Raw genomic sequence first — 17,305 nt, 5'->3', positions numbered from 1 at the left:
AGGTCTCAACTTCCCTGTATTCTCACCAACACTTCTTGTCTTTTGTTGTTTTGATAACGGTTGTCCTAACAGGTGTGAGATGATATTTGACAGTGGTTTTGATTTGTATTTCCCTGGAGATAAGTGGTATTATTTATTTTACATGACATCATTAAGAACATAAAAAGAAAACTAAAAGAGTAGAAGGAGAAGTTTATAACACATAAATTTCTCATATCTAGAATATATAAGGAATATTAAATCAATTTGAGAGATAATTTCATAGGCAAACACTGTTTTTCACATGAAATTCACACAAAAATACCCAAATTGCCAATAATCAGGAAAAGATGCTCAACCCCATTAGTTATTAGTAATATATTAAAGTCATATAACAAAAACCAAGATTGCTGAAGATGAGGAGCCATTTAAATTTTCATATACTGAATATGTAAATTGATTACAACCATTTAGCCATGTTCAACTAAAGTTAAGCATACCCATATCTAGGAGTTATTTTTGGGTACATAACCCAATAGAAGTACATACATATATAGGTGTAAAAAGACACATTCCAAACTATTCATAGTACCATGTTTAGAATAAACCTAGGAAGAACAGAACGTAAGAAAATAAAATCAGTGAATAAATTACGGTAAGTTCATATACTGAAATGCTATGTAGTTCTGAAAATGAAAACATTTTAAGAAGCAGCATGGATAAACTTGGGAAATATAATACTGACCAAAACAGCCTACACCAAAAAAATAATTACTCCATAAAACCTGGTATGTAAGGTTCAAAGACAAATAAAAATAAGGTTCAAAAACAAGTAAAACTTGTTTATAAAGTTAGAAGTCAAGATGGTGACTATCTTTTAGAAGGATAGAGAATTAATAATTGGGAGATGATGGCACAAGAAATGTATCTGATATTCTGATATTTTATTTCTTATTTTTTATTTCTTGATCATAATGGTTCAAACCACAAAGTGTTCAAATTGTGAAATTCATTAAGCTAACCCCCTGATATTTCTACATGTGCAATAAACCTTGATAAAATGTTTTCTTTGAATATATATTGTTATTTAGCAACATTTAATAAAGAGATATAAACTGTTTTCGTATGACAGCACATATATCACATATAAAGGAAATAATGACATGTGTTTTAAACATGGCACAAAAAAGAAATTTTTCTCTGTTAAGCGGGGCATTTCACATTACACTAAAAATTCTGTTAATGATGTAATTTCTCTTGGACAGAGAAAGAAGGAAAAATGCACAGTTCCACCATATAGAAGAACATGACAGTTTGACTAGATTTAGAAAACTCAAGCTACCATTCCAAAACTCTACACAGAAGCTTTGTGAAAACATCATAAATTCTGAAAAATTAAGATTAATGAGACAGCTTAAACAGGTTTAGAATGATGAAACAGAAACCAAAGACTTTCCCTTTAGAATAATTCCTGGAAAAAATATAGGCCCAGTCTTTGCAAAAAAAAAAAAAAAAGTCATTATAGTAGCTATCAGAATCCTGGTGGTCTACACCCTGCCCTGTGGGCTGATGTACCTGTAACATTTATTAAGCATCATTAGGTTTAGGATGAGCTTCCATGTGCTATGTTGTTCACATCCTGCTCCTGGCAAATTCACAGAATGGCAAGCCATCCAGCAGAGGTTTTGAAGATGTCAGGACATGACTATGCCACACATATACTCCCACATCTCACCCTGCCCTGGGAATAAATTAAAATAAACACTATATATATATATATATATATGTTATGTATATTATATATATATTTAGATATATATAACCTATATATACACAACCTATATATATATAGAAATTGCATTGTTATACACACACACACACACACACACATACATATTACAGCAGACAGGCCTCAGGCAAATTCCATTTTCCTTCTGGGGTTGCACAAAACTTCATATGAAATATGAAGCTCACTAGGTGAGAACCTTTGAAATTTTAATAGTTGACTTGTGTGTGAAATATGGTGGATATGAAACCAAAATACTTAAGAAGAGAAATTTTTATGGAAGTTCTCCTACTTAAGTTCTGCCAAAATAAATTACTAATTTCATGACCAGTCTCATGCCCTGCTTAATAATTATGTTCTCTGTTACAATTAAAAATCAGCAACAATTTGGGTGGTAGCTTCCCAGCATCTTGAGTTAAAACTGTTACTTGGAAGATTTGATGTAAAATGCATGCAATGGATATGACAAAATAATTTCAGAATATCATAAAGGCACAGACCACAATGATCACACTTACTGAGCTAATGAGTAAATGTGTTCTACTGCATACACCAAGAAAGCTCAAGGAGAAATATCTGTAATAAATTATAGCAGTCTCTTAGCACATAGATGCTCCAGATATATAAAAACAACCCTAAACCTTGAAACTAAATAATGAGAAGAAACCAGTAGGTGGATGTCTGTATCGGTTTCCTAGGAAACAAGTTTATAACTTACCCAAAACACAGAAATAAGAACCTATGGTTCCTTTTCTTGCATCTTCAGTGGCCATCCTAAACTGAAAAAGAGGTAATTCTTTCAAAATGTGTTCAAATTATAAGAATACAAATATTTATAACATTTAACACACACAAATGATTTATGTCAGAAGATTTCACTTATTTTTGAAGAAATCTTTATCACAGTGTTTTATATAAAAGGTAACTCATATACAATGAAAAAACTTTATTAATTGAGTAACACTGGATTTTATTAAAAACTGTATTACCCAAATAGATTATAATTTATATTAATATGACATTATATATTGAAAAATGCATGGAATTTGTTTAAAAAACTAGTCAAAGTAAACTGAGACATTACAAAGTTTCCATTTATATATTTTTTACCATTTTAAGCATTTTTAAGTATAAAGCTCAGTGTCATTTAGTGTATTTCCATTGTTGTACAACTATCACCACCATTTGTTCCCAAACTTTTTATCAACTGAATCAGAAACTCTTTATCCATTAAATAACTACCGATTACCCTCTCCTCTTTCCAAGTCTACTCTCCTGTCTATGAATTTGACCTCATACAAATGGAACTTCATACAACATTTTAGATCAGTGTCTGGCTTATTTCAATTAGAATACATTTTTTTAAAACTTTTATTTAGTAAATATAAATTTCCAAAGTACAACTTTTGGATTACAGCGGCTTTTTCCTCCCCATAACTTCCCTCCCACTCGCTTCCATCCCATCTCCTGCTCCCTCTCCCCTTCCATTCACATCAAGATTCATTTTCAATTCTCTTTATATACAGAAGATCAATTTAGTATATATAAAGTAAAGATTTCATCAGTTTGCACCCACATAGAAACACAAAGTGTAAAATACTGTTTCAGTACTAGTTATAGCATTAATCCACATTGGACAACACATTAAGGACAGAGATCCCACATGAGGAGTAAGTACATAGTGACTCCTATTGTTGCTCTTGTCAGGAGTTGCCAAGGCTATGGAAGTATGGAAGCCTTTTGAGTTTGCCAACTTCGATCTTATTTAGACAAGGTCATAGTCAAAGTGGAAGTTCTCTCCTCCCTTCAGAGAAAGGTACCTCCTTCTTTGATGGCCTGTTCTTTCTACTGGGATCTCACTCGCATACAGCTTTCATTTAGGTTTTTTTTTTTTTTTTTCCAAAGTGTCTTGGCTTTCCATGCCTAAAATACTCTCATGGGCTCTTCAGCAAGATCCGAATGTCTTAAGGGCTGATTCTGAGGCCAGAGTGCTGTTTAGGACATCTGCCATTCTATGAGTCTGCTGTGTATCCCACTTCACAAGTTGGATCATTCTCTCCCTTTTTTATCTTTTTAAAAGCCACAGATACTGTGGCATATATCAAAATTTTACTCTTTTTTATATATGGCTACATAATATCCCATTGTACGCAAATGCTTCATGCTTATGCTTTCATCGACCAATGGACATTTTGGTTGTTTCTAGTTATTGGCTATTGTGAATAACGCCACTAAGAACACTGGTGTACAGATTTCTATTCTAGCCCCATTTTTAGATTCTTGGGGATGTGTACCTAAAATGGAATTTCCGGATTACATGGTGATTTTGTGAATTATTTTTTCAGGAACAGCCATACTATTTTCCATAGAAGCTGTATTATTTTTTTTAAGTTTTTATTTAATGAGTGCATTTTTCATAGGTACAACTTTGGAATATAGTAGTTCTTTCCCCCATAGCCACACTCCCACCAACTGCCATCCCACCTCCCTCTCCCTCTCCCATCCCCTTCATCATTATGGTTCATTTTTAGTTTGATTTTATATACAGAGGACCAACTCCATGTTAAGCACAGATTTCAACAGTTTGCACCCACCCACCCACACACACACACATACAACATATAGGTACAGTTTGTTAATAAGATTTGCAGTTGATTCTCATAGTACAACTCATTTTGTTTGACAGGCAGAGTTAGACAGTGAGAGAGACAGACAGAGAGAAAAGTCTTCCTTCCGTTGGTTCACCCCGCAAATGGCCACTATGGCCAGAACTATGCCTATCCGAAGCCAGGAGCCAGGTGCCTCTTCCTGGTCTCCCATGCGGGTACAGGACCCAAGCACTTGGGCCATTCTCTACTGCCTTCCTGGGCCACAGCAGAGAGCTGGACTGGAAGAGGAGCAACTGGGACAGAACCCGGAACCCCAACCAGGACTATAACCCAGGGTGCCAGAGCCACAGTTGAAGCATTAGCCAAGTGAGCCGCGGCACCAGCCGCATAGTACAACTCATTAAGGACAGAGGTCCTACATGGGGAGTAAGTGCACAGTGACTTCTGTTGTTGCTTTAACAATTAACATGCTTATTTACGATGGCAGTGATCACCCAAGGCCCTTGCCATGGGCTGCCAAGGCTATGGAAGCTTTTTGTGACCATAGACTCCATTGGTATTTGGACATGGCCATAATAAAAGTGGATGTTCTCTCCTCTCTTCAGAGAAAAGTACATCCTATTTTAATGGCCCTTTCTTTCCACTGAGGTCTCACAGAGATCCTTCGTGTAGGATATTTTTTGCCACAGATTCTTGGCTTTTCATGCCTGAAATGCTCTCACAGGCCCTTCAGAAAGACCAGGAAACCGTAAGGGTCGATTCTGAGGTCAGAGTGTTATTGACAGCGAATGTCATTCTAGGAGTCTGCTATATGGACTACTTCCCATATTGGATTTTCCTTTCTTTTTAATTCTCTATGTTATTATTACCAGGAACTTGATATTATATATGATCACTTTTACACTTAAACCTATCTATATGTTGACTTTGACATTTAAGATGGTATTTATACCACCAATTTTAATGGGTTTGGAATCCCATGACAAGTTTTTAGGTTGTAGCCTTAGTAGTAGTCTGCAGGACAGTATGCAGAACTATACTGCATTACAGTTATAGACTACCTCCTCCCTCTCTTATTCCCCCTCTTATTTTTTACTGGGATCTTTTTCCAAATGACTTAATATACATATGATTAACTCTATGTTACATAAAGAGTTCATCATATAGTATGAAGAAAAGAAGATGAAAGAAAAGAAAGGAAATACAAAATAAAAAGAAACAATAATAAACTGTCCCTCAACAGTCAGAACAAGGACTATTCAAGTCATTGGCTCTAAAAGTGTCGATTTCACTTCTATAGCTTTCATTGTAGGAGCACTATTAATTCTCCCAAATCAGGGAGAACACATGGTCTTTGTCTCCTTAGGACTGGGTTATTTCACTAGGTATGAAGTTTTCCAGCTTGCTCCATTTTGTTGCAAATTACTGGATTTCATCCTTTTTTACTGCTGTGTAGTATTCCATAGTGTAAATACCCCACAATTTCTTTATCCAGTCTTTGGTTGATGAGTATTGAGGTTGATTCCATGTCTTACCTATTGTGAATCGAGCTGCAATAAACATGGAGGTGCAGATAACTCTTTTATTTGATGATTTTATTTCCCTTGGCTAAATTCCCAGGAGTAGGATGACTGGGTCATATAGTAGGTCTATACTCAGATTTCTGAGGTATTCCCAAACTGACTTCCATAGTGGTTTTACAAGTTTGCATTTACATCAACAGTGGATTAGTGTGCCTTTTTCCCCCACATCCTCACCAGCATTTGTTGTTGGTAGATTTCTGTATGAGGGCCACTCTAACTGGAGTAAGGTGGAAACCTCATTGTGATTTTGATTTGCATTTCCCTGACAACTAGTGATCTTTGTGGGGAGCAACTGGGAGCAACTCGGACTAGACTAAGTTACTGGAATTAAGACTTATTCTATGCATCTGCACTCCCACAATATGGCGCTGGGAGAGGAGGAAACAGCTTCTACACAGCTGCCTCCAGTTCAACCAATAAACTGTAGGACCTGCTCCTGATTGGAGGAGAGCAGCGTACTCGGCGTGTGGGTAGCAGAGTTGGGATTGGTGGAAGAGGACTATAAAGAGGAGAGAGACAACATGCACCGGGAACATCTATCTAAGGGGAACACCTGAGCAGCCCCCGAGAGAGCCGGCCGGCGGTGTGCCGCTCCCCCACGGAAGTGGGGAAAGTGGCAGGGGGAACCGCCCTTCCACGGAGGTGGAAGGGACGGTAGCCAACCCGGGAAGAACCAGCAGCAAACCCGGGGAGGGCCGAGCAGACAAAAGAACAGCGCAGGGTCCTGTGTCGTTCCTCCACAAAGACGGGGAGCGACATAATGGTGCCGTGACTCGGATATGAAGCCTAGGCAGGGTTTAGTGTCATTCCTCCACGAAGACGGGGAGTGACAGATCCTGAACATTTTTTCATGTGCCTGTTGGCTATTTGGATTTCCTCTTTTGAAAAATGTCTGTTCAAGTCCTTGGCCCATCTCTTAACTGGGTTGTTTGTTTTGTTATTGTGGAGTTTCTTGATCTCTTTGTAGATTCTGGTTATTAATCTTTTACCCATTGCGTAGTTTGCAAATAATTTCTCCCATTCTGCTGGTTGCCTCTTCACTTTCCTGATTGTTTCTTTTGCTTTACAGAAGCTTCTCAATTTGAGGTAATCCCATTTGTTCTTTTTGGCTTTGACTACCTGTGCCTTTGGGGTCTATTCCAGGAATTCTTTGCCTCTGCCAATGTCTTACAGGGTTTCCCCAATGTTCTTGATTAATTTGATAGTGTTGTGGCACAGATTTAGATCTTTAATCCATATTGAGTTGTTTGGTTTTTTTTTATTTGACAGAGCTAGAGAGAGAGAGAGAGAGGTCTTCCTTCCATTGGTTCACTCTCCAAATGGCCACTACAGCCGGCACTGTGCCAATCTGAAGCCAGGAGCCAGGTGCTTCCTCCTGGTCTCCCACGTGCATGCAGGGGCCCAAGCGCTTGGGCCATCCTCCACTGCCTTCCCAGGCCACAGCAGAGAGCTGGACTGGAAGAGGAGCAACCGGGACCAAAACTCGGCACCCACATTGGATGCCGGTGCCGCAGGTGGAGGATCAACCAAGTGAGCCACGGCGCCAGCCCTGAGTAGATTTTTGTGTAAGGTGTAAGGTAGGGGTCTTGCTTCATACTTCTACATGTGGACATCCAGTTTTCACAGCACCATTTATTGAAGAGACTGTCCCTGATTAAGGGATTGGTTTTAGTTCCTTTGTCAAATATAAGTTGGTTACAGAAGTTTGGATTGATTTCTGGGGTTTCTATTCTCTTTCACTAGTATGTCCATCTATTTTTTACCATTACCAGGATGTTCTGATTATAATTGCCCTGTAGCATGTCTTGAAGTCTGGTATAGTGATGCCTCTGGCATTGTTTTTTGTTATATAAGATTGCTTTAGCTATTTGAGGTCTTCTGTTCCTCCATATGAATTTCAGGATCATTTTTTCTAGATTTGAGAAGAATGTCTTTAGTATTTTGATTGGTATAGCATTGAATCTGTAAATTGCTTTTAGAAGAATGGAAATTTTGATGATATTGATTCTTCCAATCCATGAACATAGCAGATTTTTCCTTTTTTTTGTATTTTCTATTTCTTTCTTTAATATTTTGTAATTCTCATTGTAGAGATCTTTGACATCCTTGGTTAAATGTATTCCAAAGTACTCGATTATTTTTGTGGCTATTGTGAACAGGATTGATCTCAGAAGTTCTTTCTCAGCTGTGGCATTTTCTGTATACAAAGGCTGTTGATCTCTTTGTATTGACTTTGTATCTTGCTACTTTACCAAACTCTTCTATGAGTTCCAATACTTTCTTAGTGAAGTCTTTTGGATCTCCTATATATAGAATCATGTCATCTGCAAATAGGGATAGTCTGACTTCCTCCTTCCCAATTTGTAGTCCTTTGATTTCTTTTTCTTGCCTAATGGCTCTGGCTAAAATTTCTAGGACTATATTTAATAGCAATAGTGAGAATGGGCATCCTTGTCTTGTACTGGATTTCAATGGAAATGCCTCCAACTTTATGTAAATTTTTTAAAAATTTCCAAAAAATATAGATGGTTGGGCATTTGGCCTAATGGTTAAGATACCATTTGTTACACTTACATCCCATATTAGGGGAGTGCCTGGGTCCAAGCCTTGGCTCCAACTATTATTTCAACTTCCAGCTAATGTGCACTCTGGGAGACAGCAGCTGGTGGCTTAAGTCGTTGAGTTCCTGCTACCCACTAGGGAGACCTTAATGGAGTTCCTGCCTCCTGGCTTCATTCTGTCCTAGTTCCAAACAATGCGGACATTTGAGGAATGGACTAGCAGAGTTTGAATGCAAGTTTGCTCTCCCTCTTTTTAGTTCTTAAAAATGTTTTTAAAAATGTAGAACTGGAGGAACCCACTGACCTACACGGGTAGAAAAACTAAATGTATTCATAATGTATATTATGATAAAAATGCTGAGAGAAATGACTTAAAATCAAGAATACAGAGATAACTTGAAAAAGTTCTTAACATTCCCATAATTAAACAGAAATTAAACACCCCTGAGTTCTTGGCAGATGCCATCAACTTGTACACTCCAAGATTTCCTGTAAGATTTTTTTTTGACAGGCAGAGTTAGACAGTGAGAGAGAGAGAGACAGAGAGAAAGGTCTTCCTTCCGTTGGTTCACCCCCCAAATGGTCACTAGGGCCAGCGTGCTGTGCCAATCCGAAGCCAGGAGCCAGGAGCTTCTTCCTGGTGTCCCATGTGGGTGCAGGGGCCAAGCACTTGGGCCATCCTCCACTGCATTCCCGGGCCACAGCAGAGAGCTGGCCTGGAAGAGGGGCAACCGGGACAGAATCCAGCGCCCCAACCAGGACTAGAACCCAGGGTGCTGGTGCCACAGGTGGAGGATTAGCCAAGTGAGCCACGGCACCGGCCTCCTGTAAGATTAACAACAATCTTGGCAAGATATGATAATGAATCACAATCTTATCAGAAATTCTTTACTTAACCTAATGTCCAACCTATAATTAAATTCCATTTTTCTTTTTTTAAGATTTATTTTTCATCTATTTGGATTTATTGGAAGGCAGAGTTACAGAGAAGGAAAACACTGAGAGAAAGACAGAATGAGAGACACAGAGATTTTCCATCCACTGGTTCACTCCCGAGGTGGCCACAACGGACAGCACTAGGCCAATCCAAAGCCAGGAGCCAGGAGCTTCATCAGGGTCGCCCACTCGGGCCACCTTTTGCTGCTTACTCAGGTGCACTAGCAGGGAGCTAGATAGGAAGTGGAGCAGCTGGGTCTGGAACCAAAGCCCATGTGGATGCAGGCATTGCAGGCAGTGGCTTAATGTGCTATGGCACAATGTTGGCCCCTTAAATTCCATTTTCTATCCTTAGTAAGTAGAGAATAACTGTTCACCAACTTTTCTAATGCTTCCCTCTTCTCTAATAGCTCCCCCACTTTTCTTTTCAACCATTTAAATTTTTTCACGAAGTTTCTTTTAATTTTCTTCCTGCCTCATCTCTCAGATTCTATATTCACAAAGGTACTTCAAAAGTTTATGGAAAAATAGAGCTATTGGATAAGTTTAAATGCAAAACAATTTTGTACTTACATTTTTTATAATACATATTTCCAACAACTTTTTGAAGACCCTATGTATATAAAATATATTTTTCAAATTATATTTTGATGATATAAAAGTTTATATATGAACAAAATTTGAAAAGAAGAATATATTTAATATAGGAAAAACAAATAAGCCTTTACCATTATCCACAACTGACAAATAACAATGAATTCAAATGAAACATATAGGACACTCATAATAAAGTATTGTTCTGCAAGACCCCAGCAGAAGGAACAGGCCATCAAGGAGAGAGGCGCCTTTCTCTGAAGGGAGGAAGGAACCTCCACTGTGATACCGCCTTGACTAAACAAGTTCAGAGTCGGTGAACTCAAGGGGCTTCCATAGTCTAGACAGCTCATAGCAAGATTCTCGGGTGATTGCTGACGTCATAAATAAGAGTGCCAATTGTTAAATCAACAGGAGTCACTGGGTACATGCTCCCCACATAGGATCTCTCTCCTTAATGTGTTCTACTATGAAACTTAAAAAACAACACTACTAGTCGAACAATACCCTATACCTTGTGCGGTTGTGTGAGTGCAGCCTGTTGAAATCCTTGCTTAGTATATACTAAGTTGATCTTCAGTATATGAAGGTAATTGAAAATGAAACTCGGGCCAGCGCCGTGCCTCAATAGGCTAATCCTACGCCTAGTGGCACCGGCACACCGGGTTCTAGTCCCGGTTGGGACGCCGGATTCTGTCCCGGTTGCCCCTCTTCCAGGCCAGCTCTCTGCTGTGGCCCAGGAATGCAGTGGAGGATGGCCCAAGTGCTTGGGCCCTGCACCCACATGGGAGACCAGGAAGAAGCTCCTGGCTCCTGGCTTCAGATCAGCGTGGTGCGCTGGCCGCAGCGGCCATTGGAGGGTGAACCAACGGCAAAAGGAAGACCTTTCTCTCTTTCTCTCTCACTGTCCACTCTGCCTGTCAAAAAGGAAAAAAAAAAAAAGAAAAAAAAAGAAAATGAAACTCGATGAAGGGGGGGATGGGAGAGGGAGTGGGAGAGGGGAGGGCCACGGGGGAGGAGAAAGATTGGGGGGGGGGAGCCACAACAATACAAAAGTTGCACTTTGTAAATTCACATTTATTAAATAAAAAAAAAAACAACTATATAACAAACAAACAAAAAAAGAACTTAATATTTACCCTTTTAGTATTTTTTATGTTCTACTTAAAACTATTGGTTGAACTCTGTGATTAATACACAATTACACTTAGGTGTTTAATTAATGCTACAACTAGTACTCAAATAGTATTTTACACTTTGTGTTTCTGTGTGGGTGCAAACTGTTGAAATCTTTACTTAATATATGCTAAATTGATCTTCTGTATATAGAGATAATTGAAAATTAATCTTGATGTGAATGGAAGGGTGAGATGGAGTGGGAGAGGGGAGTGTTGTGCATGGGAGGGAAATTATTGGGGGGGGGAAGCTATTGTAATCCATAAGCTGTACTTTGGAAATTTATGTTCATTAAATAAAATAAAATATAAATATAAAAAATAAAGTATTGTTCTGAATGCTAAACATACATTGATTGCCAACGACCATATGAAGGACTAGTTTATTCTCATTTCCCAATTGAGAAAGTAAGACATAAACAGTACAAGTAACTTACTCAAACAAGAAGTTAAATGATTTTTTTCCCAGGACTTTTGTTTTTTCAAGATTTAATTTATTTATTTGAAAAGCAGAGGTAAAAGAGAGAGAGGGAGAGACAGAAAGAGAAGTCTTTTCCATCTTCTGGTTCACTCCTAAAAGGGCCACACTGTCTGAAGCTGGGCCATTCTAGCCAGGAATCAGGAGCTTCATCTGGGCCATTCATCAGAGGCACAAGCACTTGGGCTGTCCTCTGTTGCATTCCCAGGTGCATTAGCAGGGAGCTGGATCTGAACTGGAGCAGCCGGAACTCCAACATGTGTCCATATGGGATGCCTGCACTGCAGGCAGCGACTTAACAAACCATGCCACAATGTCAGCCCATTTTTACCAAGATGTAAGGGATACTCAAGACAGAGGTATAGTCAATCCAACATCTTCAAACTCTAGGGCAAGGCTCATCTACTAAACAACAGTGCCATTAGAATTCCTAAGATGGATCACACTGAATTTTATAATATTTTGATGGGGTTAAAACTTCATTTAAAATACAATACAATGATTCTGGGACAAAGAAAGACCCAACTGTAAGAAAATTACCAAAAAAAAAAAAAAAGAAAACCTTTAAGATACAATGATATTGGAACTGGCACTGTGGCATTAGCAGGTAAAGCCACTGCCTGCAGTGCCAGCATCCCATATGGGCGCTGGTTTGAGTCTTGGCTGCTCCACTTCCAGTACAGTTCTCTGCTATGGCCTGGGAAAGCAGTAGAAGATGGTTCAAGTGCTTGGGCCCCTGCACCCATGTGGGAGACCCAGAAGAAGCTCCTGGCTCCTACTTTCAGATTGGCTCAGCTCTGGCCATTGTGGCCATTTGGGGAGTGAATCAGATTCTCTCTCTCTCTCTCTCTCTCTCTCTCTCTGCTTCTCTGTAACTCTACCTTTCAAATAAAAAATAAAAATCCTTAAATATATATATGTATATATATAATGATATAGATAGCTTAAAATAAAAGGATATAAAACTCTATACTGGCCGGCGCCACGGCTCACTAGGCTAATCCTCTGCCTTGCGGCACCGGCACACCGGGTTCTAGTCCCGGTCGGGGCGCCGGATTCTGTCCCGGTTGCCCCTCTTCCAGGCCAGCTCTCTGCTGTGGCCAGGGAGTGCAGTGGAGGATGGCCCAAGTCCTTGGGCCATGCACCCCATGGGAGACCAGGATAAGTACCTGGCTCCTGCCATTGGATCAGCGCAGTGCGCCAGCCGCAGCGCGCCAGCCGCGGCAGCCATTGGAGGGTGAACCAACGGCAAAGGAAGATCTTTCTCTCTGTCTCTCTCTCTCACTGTCCACTCTGCCTGTCAAAAAAATTTAAAAAAAAAAAAATTGTAGATTAATTCACTGTGCCACAATACCAGCCCCTGAGCAGTATAGAGTTGTGTTGTTTTTTTTGTTTGTTTTTGACAGGCAGAGTGGACAGTGAGAGAGAGAGACAGAGAGAAAGGTCTTCCTTTGCCGTTGGTTCACCCTCCAATGGCAGGCATGCTGCGGCCGGCGCACCGTGCTGATCCGATGGCAGGAGCCAGGTACTTATCCTGGTCTCCCATGGGGTGCAGGGCCCAAGCACTTGGGCCATCCTCCACTGCACTCCCTGGCCACAGCAGAGAGCTGGCCTGGAAGAGGGGCAACCGGGACAGAATCCGGCGCCCCGACCGGGACTAGAACCCGGTGTGCCGGTGCCGCAAGGCAGAGGATTAGCCTAGTGAGCCACGGCGCCGGCCTAATCTACAACTTGCAATGCCACCCTCCCATTTGGGTGCGGGTTTGAGTTCCTGATGTTCCACTTCCAATCCAGCTCCCTGCTATTGTGCTAGAGAAAGCAACAGAAGACAGTTCAAGTCCGTGGGCCCGTGTACCCATGTGCAAGACCCACATGGAGTTCCTGGGGTGCACCCATTTGGGAAGTGAACCAATGGGTGGAAGATCTGTCCCTCCCTTCCCCTCTCCCTCCCTCCCTCTCTCCCTCCTTCCCTCCCTCCCTGCCTCCCTTCCTCCCTCCCTCCCTCTCTCTCTGCCTTTCAAAGAAATCTTAAAAAAAAAAAAAAACTATAAAGTTCAAAACTAATATAAAAAAGCTGAAATAGCTATACAGCATTTGAAAATAAGTTATAAGAATGAAAAATACTATTTGGATACAAGAATTAATGTTCCAAAAAAACATAAAAATATTTAAAGTGCATCAACGGGAAGAAAGAGCTTTAATAAGAGTGCAACAAAAATCAGAAAAAAAAAGGAGGGGGGTGAAACAGGATTGCTAAAACTGTAATTGGAGACCTCAATATTATCTTGCCAGTAATTTACTAAGTAAGTAGAAGGCAATCAATAAGAATATAGATGGTTAAAACCACAGTATATATCAACTTGATCTAACTGACATGTATAGAACTCTTCACATAACACCAGCAGAATACATATTTTTTTCAAGTGCACATGGTACATTCACAAAATATACCATATTCTGGGTCATGAAGCAAGTCTCAGTAAATTTAAAGGGTTTGAGAACATGCTGCTTTTGTCTTCTAACTACAACATAATTAAACAAGAAATCAATGACGTAAATACAGCTGGATAATTCGAGATATTTGGACACTAAATCACGTAATTCTAAACAACCCATGAGTGAAAGTGAAAAACAATCACTAGGAAAAATTTAAAATATTTTGTTCTGAAAGAAAATATTATGCTGAAATTCATGGGATATAGTCAAAACAGTGCTTGGAGGTAAATATAGCTTCAGATACTTATATTAGAAAACAAAGCTCTAAAACCAATTAATTCTAGTACCATGGAAAATCAAAAACAAGAAGCAAACAAAAAAGTAATCAGAAAGAAGGTAATTGCTATGGATTGAATGTATGTGTTCCTCAAAAATGCATATGTTGGAATCTAATACCCAATGTGGTAACACTAAGAGGTAGGGATTTTGGCAAGCAATTAAGTTATGAGTGTTCCATTCTCATGAATGTGATTAGTTCCCTTATAAAAGAAGTTGAAGAGATCACATTCACCTCTTTTGCATTTTTGTTGCTTCTACCATGTGAAGACATTGCATTTGTCCCTCTGAAGACAGAGTAGCAAGATATCATCTTGGAAGCACAGAGTGACACCAAGTCTGCTAGATCTCAATCTTGGACTTCTTAGCCTCCAAATTCTGTTTATAAATTACACATTCTAAAATATTCTGTTCTACCAAACCAAATGGACTAACAGATTGTAAAACTTGTAAAACCTCTATGGAAGTCAGTTTGGGGATACCTCAGAAAATGAAGAGGTAGTAAAACTGAAAATTGGCAGGTAAGAGAGAATACTAGTGAAACCAAACTGTGATTTTTAGAAAAGACTCAGAGGGGCCGGTGCTGTGGCGCAGTGGGTTAACGCCCTGGCCTGAAGCGCCAGCATCCCATATGGGCGCCGTTTCAAGGCCCGGCTGCTCCTCTTATGATCCAGCTCTCTGATATGGCCTGGGAAAGCAGTAGAAGATGGCCCAAGTCCTTGGGCCCCTGTATCTCGTGGGAGACCCAGAAGAGGCTCCTGGCTCCTGGCTTCAGATCTGCTCAGCTCCGGCCATTGCAGCCAATTGGAGAGTGAACCAGCGGATGGAAGACCTCTCTCTCTCTCTCTCTACCTCTCCTCTCTCTATGTAACTCTGCCTTTCAAATAAATAAGTCTTTAAAAAAAAAAAAAGACTCAGAAAACTTGTGGCTGACATTGTGGCACAATGGGTTAAACAATCTGTGATGCCACTATCCCATATAAGCATAGATTCTTGTCACAGCTGCTCCACTTCCAATTCAGCTCCCCAGCTAAAATGATTGGGAAAAGCAACAGGAGATGATCTATGTACTTGGACCCTGTACCCCAACATGGGAGACCCCAGTGGCGTTCCTGGATACTGGCGTCTGCCTAGTCCAGCCTTGACCACTGTGAACATATAAGGAGTCAACCAGCAGATGGAAGATATCTCTCTCTCTATCTCTGTATAACTCTGTCTTTTAAATACAAAATAAATAATTTTTTTCTGCTTAGTCCAGCCTTGACCACTGTAAACATATAAGGAGTCAACCAGCAGATGGAAGATACCTCTCTTTCTGTATAACTCTGTCTTTTAAATACAAAATAATTTTTTTTAAAAAAATTGACAAAACTCTAGTCTAACTAGTCAAAAAGATGAGAAACCACAAATTAATCAGTATCAGGGATCAAAGAGGGACATACCTATAGAAAAGCAAAATATGGGAATATTAATAATTTCTGGCCAATATAACTACAATGATAAGTAAATTGGAGTTGTTTCTTGGGATAAAAGAAAAAAAATGGACTCATAAAGAAATATAACTTTGCTGACTTAACAAATATTCATTATTAAAAATTTCACAGTTAGTTGTTACCAGGGTTTAGAAATTATGGAGAGCAGGACATTGAGGGTAACCTTTAATGATAGCATCAGACTAACCTTGTGTTAGTCTCTATACCTAAAATTAGTGTCTAGACGTAAAATAAATGTATGGAACTACATATGCTCATGTTACCAAAGTCCATTTCTGGATTCTATATTATAATATAGTTACATGAGTTGCAACCATAGGAAAACTGGGTAAAGGGTACATAGATCCTTGTTGCACTACTTCTACAGCTTATGAATCTATAATTATTGCAAAACATTAAAGAATTTCTTTTTTTACTTTATTTAAGAAATACAAACTTCATGCATTTAATGCATACATATTTGGAAAAATGGTCATTCTTCCCCCTACCTCCCTCTCACACATACTCTACCATTCTACCTCCTCCATCTCCCTTTCCCACTCTTATTTTTATGAAGATCTGTCTTAAGGTAATTTTATACTCATAAGATTAACCCTACACTAAGTAGAGAGTGCACTGAATAGTATGAAGAAAAAAGAAAAAAAAAAAACACAAACAAGAAAAACATTGTTCCTCAACAGTCAGGACATGGGCTATTGAATAGCATTTCATCTCAAGGTATCTGTTTTACTACTATGGATTACCTTTTAGGTTCTCTATTAGCTATTACAGATCAGAGAAATCATATGGTATTTTTTTTGTGACTAGCTTATTACACTAAGTATAATGGTTTCTAGTTGCATCCATTTTGTTGCAAATGGTAGGACTTCATTTTTTCTTACTATATTATAATATTCCATAACATATATATACCATAATTTTTTCTTATCCAGTTTTCAGTTGATGGACATCTGGGGTGGATCTCTAACTTAGCTAATGTAAATTAGGCTGAAATGAACATGAGGATACAGATCACTCTTTCATATGCAGGTTTCATTTCCTTTGGGTAAATTCCCAGGAGTGGGATGGCTGGGTTATATGGAAGGTTTATATTCAGTTTTCTGAAGTGTCTCCACCATACTGTCTGCACAGTGGCTTTTCACTGAATGTTACTGGTCCTGAGCATTTTTTCATATGTCTGTTGCCAATTTGGATTACCTCTTTTGAAAAATTCTGTTTAAGTCCTTTGCCTATTTCTTCACTGGGTAGCTTGTTTTGTTGTTCTTGACATTATTAATCACAATATGTATTCTGGTTATTAATTCTTTATCAGTTGAATAGTTTACAAATAATATCTCCC

General features: G+C 39.2%; 1 long non-coding RNA gene across 1 annotated transcript in view; it reads right to left on the bottom strand.

Annotated features, from left to right (window-relative positions):
* The window catches only part of LOC149125007 (uncharacterized), a 304,585-nt gene that overhangs the window by 232,644 nt on the left and 54,636 nt on the right, over positions 1–17,305 (bottom strand). Inside the window, exon 2 of the long non-coding RNA XR_016211907.1 lies at positions 2,484–2,544. This is a non-coding gene — a long non-coding RNA (uncharacterized LOC149125007). The remainder of the gene's footprint in view (positions 1–2,483; positions 2,545–17,305) is intronic.

Source organism: Oryctolagus cuniculus, chromosome 8 (assembly GCF_051225735.1).
Source record: "Oryctolagus cuniculus isolate XC-2025 breed Fujian yellow rabbit chromosome 8, ASM5122573v1, whole genome shotgun sequence".
NCBI lineage: Eukaryota > Metazoa > Chordata > Mammalia > Lagomorpha > Leporidae > Oryctolagus > Oryctolagus cuniculus.
Note: the sequence above shows the minus strand (reverse complement) of the source record. Positions and strands in the feature narration are given on the sequence as shown.